The sequence below is a fragment of the Peromyscus leucopus genome, chromosome 14, assembly GCF_004664715.2.
Source record: "Peromyscus leucopus breed LL Stock chromosome 14, UCI_PerLeu_2.1, whole genome shotgun sequence".
NCBI classification, from domain to species: domain Eukaryota; kingdom Metazoa; phylum Chordata; class Mammalia; order Rodentia; family Cricetidae; genus Peromyscus; species Peromyscus leucopus.
The window spans coordinates 73,726,573-73,739,046 of NC_051075.1; the positions used below are offsets into that span (position 1 = coordinate 73,726,573).

The following is a 12,474-nucleotide window of genomic DNA, read 5'->3' on the forward strand; positions in this document are numbered from 1 at the left end:
GGTCTTGCTAGCAAAACCCCAGGAGCCTTTGGTTTATGTAAGTTTAAGATAGTCTATACTGCTACTCTCCGGCCTGAGGTCTCAGAATGCTGAAGAGGCCCATTAAGAGTCCACCTTAATTATTCTAGTACTAATAATAACTCAGGATTCAGAAATTGAGAAAGAAAACTGATAAATCCAAAGAACAGCAGAGGAATAATGGGCTGAACTTACTCTCCATGCTTTTCAGATCCAAAAGCCTGTGAAGTCTTTCTAAGACTCTTGTTATTCCTTCTTGTGTCTTTCTATACTAATCTGAATTGGCCAAAAACTCTATGGCTTATTCTGACCAGCTGCATGTGGACTCTACCCTCTGATTCAAGGCTTAACTTTATTGGTATTCTTGAAGTGACACTGTGAATTAATATACAATATTTCTCCCATTTTTGCTAAATAAAAAGGAAAGGTTTTTTTTTAACTCTAACACAGTAATACTATATACAATAAGAGCAATTATTGGTATTGTCTAAAAAAGGAAGGTTTTAAACTTAGCAAAGTAAAGCTGCATATCATAAGAACTATTATCAAGTAAGAATTATATTCACAATGTCTAGTCAACTTGCATTTGGTAAATTCAGAGAAAGTATTCTATTATCCATCCCACCTTGGTGAGTTCAAAGTTTTGTACTTAATTTGCTTTCTACCCTAACATATTACCAACCCCACACTATCTTTTTATGTCTCTCAACCTTATACACTTTACACCTCTTTTGTGAGTTTCTTTTCTGAATTTTGTAACAAGGAAAGATGTTACTATAACTATCTAGTCTTCAACTCCATCAGAGACCCAAGAAGGATATAATATTGCTGAGTAAACAGGAGGTGCAGAGTAAGCAGCTTCCGAAACTATAGAAATGACAGAGACATCTAGGTTCTTCTGTAACATTAGGGCATCCATCTTTAGCCTACAGGCCTAGAATATCTGACAGACTTTTCTGTGAAGTAGAAATTTTGAAGGTCTGTCCTTGTCTTGGCAAAGTTCAGCAGTTGCCTTCTTTTATGTCCTGCTTGTCCAATTTAGACAGCATAGTGTCAATAGTGGAGGCAAGGGCAATTTGCCTAGTGGTTAACGTTACCACAAAGAAAGCAAACTCCATATGGGAGTTCTTCGATGCCCACAATGGAACAGAAGTAGTTCACTATCATGAAAAACTTTATGTAATTAAAACATCTTCAATGTCATATTCTGTAGGTCTCTGAAGGGTTTGAAGAACATCTATCTATCTAAAATGTATTTTTGTTTGACCTTGTAAACATACCTAACGTGGCCACAAATTTGATTGTTAGATGACTAACTACTAATATGTACTTCTTAAATATCATAAATAGTGTGTAATAATAACTTTTAAGTACTATAAATTTACATTATATTGTTAAATAAGTGCATAGGTACAATACCTTAAACAAGAGCAGAAACATATATAATATTAAAAAAAAACCCTTAAATTTGTATCAATGTAAAATATTTAAGACTGGTTGTTGCTCTTTTAGTTTAAAAGTAGATTCAGTAATCTACCCTTTTATCCTATCATTCCTATATGGTGAATGTATTTTCTTCTCAGAAAGAGATCCCTGACTCTAACCTCCTTTGTTTAGTTTTTCTCTTGACCATAACCAGTAACAACTTACACCCAACCCCCCTAAACAATGACAAACATCTGTAATCCACCAAATGAATAAAAACCACTGACCCCCACCTGTTGGGATTGTGGACTCTGTGTTCTTTAAAGTTTGAGTGGCTGTGCGAACTAATCTCCCACAATAGCCCATGGCTTTAAGGAGACATTTCACAGTAGAAGTTCAAATCTCCTCACCTAACAATGCAAATTCACCAAAGACGTCCAAAGCAGCTTCCTTTTAAGACTCAGACTATAACAAGGATATTCTGATTTTTTTACCTTTGTGTGGAAATTCACCAAAGCTTCTGGCACTCCCCTAGAGATGAAAGGTGTGTTGTGGTGATGTGCAGTGGTTGACTACCAGCTGGCTCTAGGAGGAACCAGTCTCAAATAGTACCACCTGCCCCTTACCATAGTGTAAATAAATACTTCTTCTTGGGCCAGTGGCAAGACCCCAGTGCAATATCTCTGACATTGGTGTTAGAAAGAGTTGCTCCAGGACCAGCTAACTCCACAACAGTCTTGAAAGGCTATGAGTCATTGTGGGAGAGGGCATGGGAACTGGAGAGGCAATGGTTGGTCTACGCTTTTCCAGATACTTCCTTTCTTTGCTTTAGAATTTTTATCAGAACTTCCAAAAATCAGAACAAAGAGGATTTGTTGATAGGATGGTCCCATGAGAAGACACATGAGTTCCTTTGTTCCATCTCAAATAGCATTGCATCAGTCACTAATGGAAGAGGGGTGGCATGGACAGGCTAGGAGCTTTGCCCTCCTGGATCCTCTCCTTTCATCCTCCAAGGTCTTCTCATGGGGGAATGTTACTCCTTCCATCTTAAAGAAATAAAATACAAGTGCTAGAAGGGTGAACCCCTCTTTGCCCTTGAACATTGCAGTCCATGCTTGTATATCTACAAAGTCAATTTAATCCTTGTGAGACATGGAATAATTGGGGTTTATTAACTGAAGTATTGGTCACTAAGGACAGGCAAGCACTCCACTGCAGCGCTGAAACTGTCACATGCTTCCTCCACACATGGTGATGGTTATACCTTGAAGGCCATACGAAATCAGACGCCATCCTCCTGTGCCCACAGCAGAAAGAGTGGTGGACAGGACACAGGAGATGTCCAGTTAGGACTTGCTTTTTCTGAGCTGAGGGCTGGTTGCTGTCAGCGCAGGATGGAGCCCAGCTCACCATCTCCTCCTTTAGGTCCTCAGAGTCAGAAATTTGAGGACACAAAATCCAAGCTTCTCTTCCATCTTTTCTATGAATTACTGGGTGATGTTGGATGAGTCAGTTCCTTCCTTTCTTGGGGTATCATCAAACCCTTAACTATAAGCCATGGCTATTTGTAAACACATCATTGAATCCATGTGTTGTGAGGGAGGAGGGAAGGAGTGGGGGTAAAGAGAAAGAGAGAGACCAAGAGAAACAGTGGGGACAGAAAGGGTAGGGAGACAGACAGACAGACAGACAGACAGACAGAGGTGAGAAGGAGAGAGAGTTCACACAATGAGGGTAAGCCCCTTGAGGACAGAAATTTTTGTCTTACTAAATTTACTTATTCAGAACTTATCACCAGTAATATCACCCCTATGTGATAAGGAATGAGTCATTTGTCTGCAGCAGATGTCCCCAGGTGACTGGGATATTTATTGCAGGTCTAAGGGTGATTTGTAAAAACCCCTCTCTGGATTTTGCAAAAAAAAAAAAAAAAAAAAAAAAAGGACACCTACACTGTTACATTTCTAAAATTAGGACTAGACTTCCATTTATTTATATTTTAATGAGGGCTTGTTTTCAAAGTAAAACAACCTTTCCGGAGCTACCACTAGCAACTAATAAATTGGGAATAAATAAAATATGACACTGTAAACTGCACCCCCATAATCTATCATCTGCACATCTGCTGTGGACGGTGAGAGACAACAATAACCCTTTGGTTTAATTGGGCTCATGAGCAGGAGCATATGCGTGATAATGGTCCCATTGACATTGCTTTGCACCCAAGGAATGAAATTAATGCCTGCTAGCATATGAAGCTCTACGGGGTCCTCTCTCCCCTGGAAGTACTGCTATTAGCACAAACAGGAGTCAAGCTTGGGCTTTAGGGTTCCAAAGGCGCCCTTGGGGTGCAGCAGCAGAAAGGCTACCCAATATTCAATGGGGCTGTGCACTCCTGAAATGGCCTGCACTTATCAGAGGGGGCTCTCTGTAGGTCTGGCTGCAACCTTAATGGAAGTGCCTGGTAACGACAGCTAATTGCATATGCGAGCACATATATTGACATGTGTAGTGTGTCTCTCTGTTCTTTGCTCCAGAACTGGATGGTGCACTGTGCTGGGAATAGTAGAAGCTCACTGCTTATCCTATGCCTTGGGCTTCGTGTCAGTGGCTCTCTCAAACATGGCTCTGGTGAATTCCATCCCTTTTGGTACCAGGAGGGCAGTTTAATTCTGGGCGCTTCTTCCATCAGAGAGTTAAAGCAATGCCAAGGAAGCTACCAGACAGATTCAAAACGTACATCCCACTCCTGTTTCCCTAGGATGGGTGCAAGCCCCAAGCTCACCCATCATGGGCAGGATAAGAAAGAAAAGCATGATCACACTGGTCTCCTGGGCGAGAGCAAGCACAAGGGGTGGATTCCTCTTCTAGGGTTCTGTCGTCTGTTTCTAGCAGGCTTACTTCATGGAGATCCCGAAGGTCACCCTGCCCCCACCACCTGCACCGTGGAAGTCAGCTTCAGGAGCATGCTCCTAGTTACGATGGGGCTGGAAACCCAGCCTTCCTGAGCCCAGAGCCTGGAAGCTGAGTAACACAAGGCAATTATCTGTTTTGAAGGAATCCTCTGATTTGACATTCTTAAGGAGTCACAGACGTCTGATTTCATAATATAATTTGTAGAAGTAAAAAAGGCGAGTTAAACATTTGCTTACACATATCATGTTTACATGTGTTCAAAGAACTTTCCAGAACTTTGCAGTCTCATCCAACGGCATCTTTTTTAAGCTCGCTTCGCTCTTGTAGGTTTGCAAACAAATTCCACAGCACATTCAACCGCAAATTGATTTACTTTTGGGGAAAGTCCTCGAGTTTCGCGACTTTTTTCGTGCTGTTTAATGTACACACAGATGTAAAAAAGAAAAAACAATCTCCTTAGACAGGAACACAAATCTGGCATTCGGAGGAGTTGGGTTTTTTTTTTTTTTTCATTTATTCTCAAAATGAAAGGAAAGCAGCAGTGGATATGATCCAGATTGCCAAGCAGCGTACAAATGACTTCTTGGGCCCTGCCGCAGTAGTGACTGACAGTCACGGCTTGGGCAGGGTGGATGAGGGAGAGAGAAGCATCCCGCGGGCAGGAAGCTATGTTCCACTCAGCACCCAGCACCATTATCCAATGACTGCAGAGACAGGAGTCATCTTCAACTGCCTACTTCCTCTCATCTCCCATCGAGTTAGATCCCTATGTCCCATGTTGGTAGCTGCCCCGTCCCTGGGCTGTCCACTTGCTCCGTGACACTATACTGTTCATTGCTCTACCTTGAGGTTCCTAGTGGGAGCCGTCTAGCTCATCTAGCTAATTCTATGCTCTTCGTATTCCATCTCACACTCTTCACTGCTGCCAGAGAGAGAGCGAGTCTGAACCCACACCTCAGATGTACTGACACCCTTGTTAAAGCCACAAGGATTCCCCTTCCACCCAGCCAAGGGGCTGCCTCCTTAGTGCAATGCTGGAGACATATTTCACTGTCCAGCCATGTCCCCAGGTGAGCTCTCTGTCCATCCTGGTGATGTTGGCACTCATGGTTCTATTGACTGGGAAAGTCTTCCTGATGTGTTTCATTCTTGAAAAACTCTTGCTCCTAATTCAGAACACTCAAAGATACTATTTCTAGAAATAATCTGAACCAACATAGGGCCGGGATGTTGTTCCCTGTGTAGAGAAAGCATACTTCTTTTCTGTAGTGCCTTAGTGTCTGCCAGTCTATAGGCTTTCTTCTTCTCTCTCTCTCTTAGTATGCCCCCCCTCTCTGTGTAGTGCAGTATGTGAGTGTGTGTCTGTGCAGGTGTGCATGCACATGTTTATGGAGGTCTGGAAGTCAATGTCAAGTGTTTTTCTCAATAGGTCTCATCATATTTTTGGAGACAGGGTCTCCACTAAACATGGAGCTTGTTGACTTGGCTAAACTGGCTGCCAGCAAGCCCTTCTGTATCTGCTTCCTCAGTGCTGAGTTTATAGACACATGCTATTGTGTATGGCTTTCATGTCAATGCTGAAGACCTGAACTCGGGCCCTCGTGGTTACTCACAGAACACTTTATTCCATCCAGGAATCTCCCTGGCCCCCATGTGCCGTTGACTCATGTTTATTCTGATAACATCCAGCTTTTATGAGAGATGAACTGTGCTTCTCAGGGTTTTCCAAAATCCCGTGTCCTTTATCATCATGTGCAATAGTAAATAGGATTTCTAAAAGCTATGTACATTGTATGCAATGTTTCAAATAAATAGATGATTAAACCTGTCCTTGAAAGCAGAATATATGTAATAATGCCAAAGGTTTTGGCTCAAAGGCAACCTACATTGTCCCAAACTTACTGCATATAAAGAAATAGGATCCCCGTATCATGCTAAAGGACCTGAACAAAATGACCACACTCTATTGACTTCTCATCCTCAGACATCATCCTCCTAGGCAGATATCTTCTGCCCTGGTACCCAATGGTCTGACCTGAGAAGATGCTCTTTAAGAAGACTAACTCCCATGAAGGGCTGGAGATCCTAGGAGATGGAGGGCAGGGAGTCTTCTTCAGTTGTGAGGACAAGTACTAGTATGGCCAAGATCTAGGAATGCCAAGCTGATGCTATCTTGGCTGGAGTTTAGGACAGTTCTTTGCCCTGCTCCCTGTACCCATTCCCGCCCACTCCTTTACAGGTGGATACTGGACTTTGTAAGGCATCTCCAGCAAGATGCTGAAAGTGCCAAGGACCATATCCCCAGCTAAATGGATCCACTGAATGCAGCATTAATAGCATGGAATTAAGGAGGCCGAAGTTTACCAACAAACACATCTCCAATCTGCCTGACTGCTGTCCCTCAATAAAGGAGCATATGTCCAGCCGCCTGCCTTCCAAGGTTTTGGGGTTTGCTTTTGCTTAATTGTTTTTGAGAAGTTAGTAAATAACCCAGTGTCTGGGCTGTGAAGGTCTCATTTGTATGCAACCTGGTTGGCAGCCGGTGGTCCTGGGCAGCCCTCACTTGCAGCCAGAGCGTATCCATTAAAGCTTGGAAACCCACAGTGTTAATAGGAACCAGGCAGGGAAAGTGAGCTTAGACCAGGAATGTGTCAACAGGGACTCCAGCTCTGCTCAGCTGTGTGGGACCCAATCCTGTCTCATACAGGCAGCCCTGGAGCGTCTCAGGAAAGGTCTTGGCAAGGGTACTAGGTCTAAGACCTGAGCCTTTCTGGGTCTCTTCATCCAAGCTGATTATTATCAGAAGCTTCATCCCATCCCAGTCGCTGGGGTCACTCTGATGCTAAAAACCTTGGTGTCCCCATCTCCTACCTCCCAGCTTGTCTACTTTCCTCATCTACACCTATTCATCTCCATCCCCACCCGACAAAATGGTCAGAAACTCAAACATTCCACTGAAAGGGTACAGTCTGGCAGAGGCAGACATGAGGAAGAAGAGGAGGCTGAATGAGATGGAATGGTGACCTTTCCCAAGGATCACATCTACAGAGCTTTGACCCATGTCCCCCAGAGCCCCAGCCTTCAGCTACCCTGTGCAAATAACACTTAGTACTATTTGTAGATGCCCATGCTCAGCATGGAAGCTCCATCCTCTGAAGCCAATATCTCTGCTCCAGCCAAGGTGGGTAGGTATGTGTGTGCTGGATCAAGAGGGGACTCCATACAGGAGGACCAGGAGCTGAGGGGACAGAAGCTGAGGCTGTGTCAGGGTCCTGGCCATCAGTGCAGAATTAAACATCTGCAGAGAAAGTGGCCAGTCAGGAGTTCACTTCACCTTTTCTGTGTGTGTGGTTTTTTTTTTTTTTTTTACACTGAGTCTTGTTTTTCAGCAAAAACGTGCTGATTCATGTGGGACTGCTGCCCAGAAACTTCCAACAAACATTCTGGCAACTGAGGGAGATGCCACTAGATGACTTGGGTCTGGGGTAGGGGTGAGGAGGCTATGCGATTCTTATCAGCAGAGGGGAGGGTTAATTTTCATTGTAGAAAACTTGAAAATACCAAACAGATACAAAGATGCAAACTATCTATGACGGCATCACCCAGGGATCTTGCTTACTTCATCATCCAAATATTATTTTAGATATCTCAGATCCACAGGGACAAGGTTATGCTCTGACTCACTGAACCAGTGAAAATAAATCGGATGCTTTCAATCTGCTGAGGTCATTTGGGGAATCTACACAATCAACGTTGCAGTGTGTGTGGACTCTCCCTCCGCTGTGCTCTTCAGGGACACAGTCTTCTTATTTGGGGTAAATACTGGTTAATTTTCTTTTTAAAAAATATTGGGAGCTGGGAATAGAACCCAGGGCTGTGTGTAAAGCCAGTGACATACACACACACATACATACATACATACATATATACATATATACATATATACGCATGTATCCTTAGTCCTGCCCTCTTCACTTTTTAGTTTGATTTTTTATATTCTCTCTCTCTCTCTCTCTCTCTCTCTCTCTCTCTCTCTCTCTCTCTCTCTCTCTCTCTCTTTCTCTGGTGTATGCGTGTGTGCGTGTGTGTGTGTGTGTGTGTGTGTGTGTGTGTGTGTGTGTGTGTACATGCACCATGACACTCCTGAGGTGGCCAGAGGATAACTTGCAGGAGTCCAAGTCCATTCACTCCTTCCAGGAAACAGATTCCAGGCATGGAACTCCAGTCATCAGACTTGCTAGTTGGTACTTTTACCTGCTAACCCACTTTACTGGCCCTCTTTCACTTTTTCATTTTATTTGAGAGAGAAAGAAAGACAGATAGACAGAGACACAGAGAGAGCTACACAGAGAGAGAGAGAGAGACAGGAAAAGAGAGAGGTGGGGTTTCAGAGTTACTGTTAGAAATTCTAAAATGATTTTGAAAGCACATTCACGGTTTGGATCAAAACCAATAAACTCACCTGCAATACTCTCAGTTTTGAAAAGTTGAAAACAACATTCATTCCCTAAGTTAAGAGCTGGTCCCCCCTTAGGAGTGAGCTCTGTCGGGCCCACAGAGATAAAGGGCGTGGCTAGGGTGGCACAGCAAGCCAGAGACTGGGGCAGCACACGGTCTTTCTCAAGGGCTGCCCCTCACAGCCCTGCAGGCTGTCACTCTTGCCTACTGTCTTCGATTATCTACTCCAGACAAATGGAAATACCTGGGCAATCTATGGAAATCTTCATTCCAACTGTAAGGAATTTTTAAATACATCACATTACAATTTTCTGTTGGTTCATATTATTGTACATAGTGCTGGCTCTCAGAAAGACCACTCATGTGTCCCCTTGACCATTGAGTCATTGACTATTATTCCCTTCTCACACCCTTCCTGTAGACTGTCTTCCAAAACTCCTCTTCTGTGTTCATGTCATGGCCCCAATTATACACAGTCACATAGGATCCTGGGGTTTATTAACCATATTGGACGCATCTAGAGAAGCCTGCACAAAAATTCGGTGAGACATTTCCAATTGGTCACGCCGAAAAGAGAAGGATGTGTTTTCTTCTCTTCTTTGCATCTCTAGAAATTTGGCGGAAGGGTGGCTAGTAGGTGAGGGATACAGAGGAAGAGACTTGTATGTCATTTAGCCAGGGTAGATAAAGAAAAAAAAACAAAACAGCATGTGGTTGGGCATCCAATTTGCCAATTTGTGTATCTGCCCATCTATGGAGAGATACTCACTGGTTCTGATTTTTTGTACCTCCTTGGATCCAGATACCATGCCAATCAGAACAAGGTCAGGTGATGCACCAGACCTGCACAAGAGTTCATTGTAACCGAGAGACAGGGGAACGGGACAGCTGCTGGGTATCAATAGTCACTCCTACTAGGGACATGAGTTCTGTCTGGAGACTGCTGGAGAGTCTCCTAGATTGCAGCTGGATAGGAAACCAGCAAGGGAATGCTAAAACTAGGCTTGGGCGTTGTAGTTGTTCCTTTGCTGTGTGGCCTTGAGACATGCCCTGGTTCTCGCCTCCCCACATTCTTCAGCTGTGAGAAGCCATGCTAGATTAGCACACTCTACTTGGTAATAGCATACTTTAGGCACTTAGTGGAGAGCAAATGTAGGGAAAATATGGTTAACATTATCATTGTCTCCAATGAAGGACTCGGCTCAGCACTAGAAACCAAATTCTAATTCATGATGGCTTTCCTGACTTCTCTCATAAGGGGCTGCCACAGCACCAGTGTACCTAGTCTGGAGGCAATCATAGCCACATCTACCCAGAGGATGCCTACTAAAGGTCAGTATCAACATGGTTTCCTTAGCCCAGTAGCCTGGTAGATTTCAAGGAGAATGAAGTAGCTGGTCTCAAAGGATCATCTGCCCGCACTATAACACACAGCAGATGAATGAGCCAGGATGAAGGGCTGGCCGGCTGAAGGTCAACATCCACACTACATCCACTGCTCTGGGCTGGCCCTCATCAGATTAGTGAGAGGGTTCGGGAGATGATGCATGTAGCACAGCCCCACAGATCACATGTTTCACGCACACAGCCACTTTTTGCTTTATTCTTTGTTCAGCTGTTATGGGTCACCATGACCTTGATCCTAAAGAAGATGCTGAGGCTATGGGATGGAAAACTTCTCACCGTATATCATGGGATTTCAATACCCTGAAGGGTGAAGGCCACATGGGCAGTAAATACTGCACCCTGGGGTGAGAGTCAGTAGAACAATGCTTGCTCCTCTTACCCCACTTCCTTTCTCTCCCGACTCCATTGATTCTTCATCCCTCACTTCTCTGTTCATAGGAGCATTGAACTTCCATGTCCCCTTTGCTCTATATTCGACAGCTCTCTCCACTTCTCAGTGTCCACAAGACTTACTTAAGCCCTTCTGCCCAAAGCCTTTCTTCTTTCTGAAATTCTAATGAGGCACAATATTGCTCATAGCATAAAACACACATACCATTGTTTTAACCCACAGCTTAACCTTGGCTTATATCTATGGCTCTACTTACATTCCAAGATCAGAAGTCCAGCATTTCTACTTCTCTTAGCAAAGTAGACAGCTCATGGTAGGCAGTGAACAGGCATCTTTTGACTTGCCGTCTTTGAAACTTGCATAGGAAAAGCTTGGCAGGTTCATCAGCACTGTACAGGTAGTGTTACAACACCCAGGCAGTCAGGATGTTTACATATGCAGCAGCCTGTGTTCCCAAAGGGGCCAGAGGTGACTTGATATGTAGGTCAGATGGAAGAGAGCTTTGGGGCCTTTGGGTGAGCCTTGTTCAGTCCAGAGTGAGAGGAAGGGGAAAGCTGTAGTGGGCTGGAAATGATACAGCCATGAACATGACCTCTTCATGCTAATTGATCACCTCCAGATGTTGGGGAACCCCTTAGAGGGGGGTAGCCGCCCTCCTCTGTCTAGAGGATAATTGGGCATTCTGCTATGCGATGGAATGGGGCAGGTCTGCTCAGCCTCTTGTTGGTTGTTGGTTTGTTGTTTACTTTGTCAGTTCAGTTTCTGCACCAGGCATCTTCAACTCACTGCTTTCTTGTGCATCTTTGAATGCTGCCCTCCCTCAAGCAGGGTTCAGACGGGATCCTCACGCAGTTGAATTTGTTCTTTGAGCCAAAGAGTAAAAGTACCTCTTTTCAGGTTGGCTTGGCTTGTTTTGGTTTAAATCAAATTCAATTTTTTCATCTTCTGGTGAGATCTACAGGTTTCTACATCAGTCCAGATCCTGGAAGCTTTGACTCTTGGAGGGTTCTGTTTAAGCTTTAGCCAGAAGGAAAGCCTGAGCCAAATCTGTTGCTTGGAGATCCAGGAGTCCCCCGTACAGTGAGAGTTAAATATGTGTACCATTCTAGTAGAAGGTGTGGCTCTTCCCCAGAAACTGCTCTTTTGACACACCTACAGTGCTGTGAAAGACCAATTTAGAATCCACCATGTATCAAACTGCTTGCATACCTACAAAGTGTCAGGATCCATGTGGAAGGTTAATGGGGACTATGCATATGGGCCATAGTTTTTAGGTCAGATTAAAAAGTAGGTTGCAAATTTGAGGCAGGTGAGCTATTTGTCTGTGGCTTAATTTTATTCTCCAAATATTTCTGAGTTGGGTTTTTTCTGACCATAAAGTGTAATATCTGAGAAAGCACACACAGTACCTAGCCCAGTACGTGATACCCAGTAGACCATGTGGGTACTGTGTCATTCTGATTGTTATCTCCGTACTCCTCACTGTCATCTCCATTCCCATCACCAGCATTGCCATGTTAGACCCTTACCCTCACCACCCTTATCATCATCACCATCATCACCACCATCACCATCTCATCATTATCACTACCATCCTTATAACCACCATCATGACCACTACCATGACCATCATCATTATCATCATTGCTACCACTGTTATCATCACCGTCATTATTGCAATCTGATATCATGATCGCCACCTCCACCATCACCTTCGATCTTCTTGCCATTACCACTGCCAATCATCACTATCATCATCTGGACTTACTGAGAAAAACCTTAATAGTAAGAGAAAAATCAACTAATAGTTCTAGAAGGCAGATAGGTTGCTAAGGTAACTGAAGACTGAAACATAC

The 12,474-nt window shown here is 43.9% G+C and overlaps 1 long non-coding RNA gene across 3 annotated transcripts in view; it reads right to left on the reverse strand.

Moving 5' to 3' along the window:
* LOC119089020 overlaps window positions 1–11,026 on the reverse strand; it is a 40,968-nt gene extending 29,942 nt beyond the window's left edge. For all 3 annotated transcript variants that reach the window (XR_005092801.1, XR_005092800.1, XR_005092802.1), the window contains exon 1: window positions 10,875–11,026. This is a non-coding gene — a long non-coding RNA (uncharacterized LOC119089020). The remainder of the gene's footprint in view (window positions 1–10,874) is intronic.
* Between the last annotated feature and the right edge of the window lie 1,448 nt (window positions 11,027–12,474).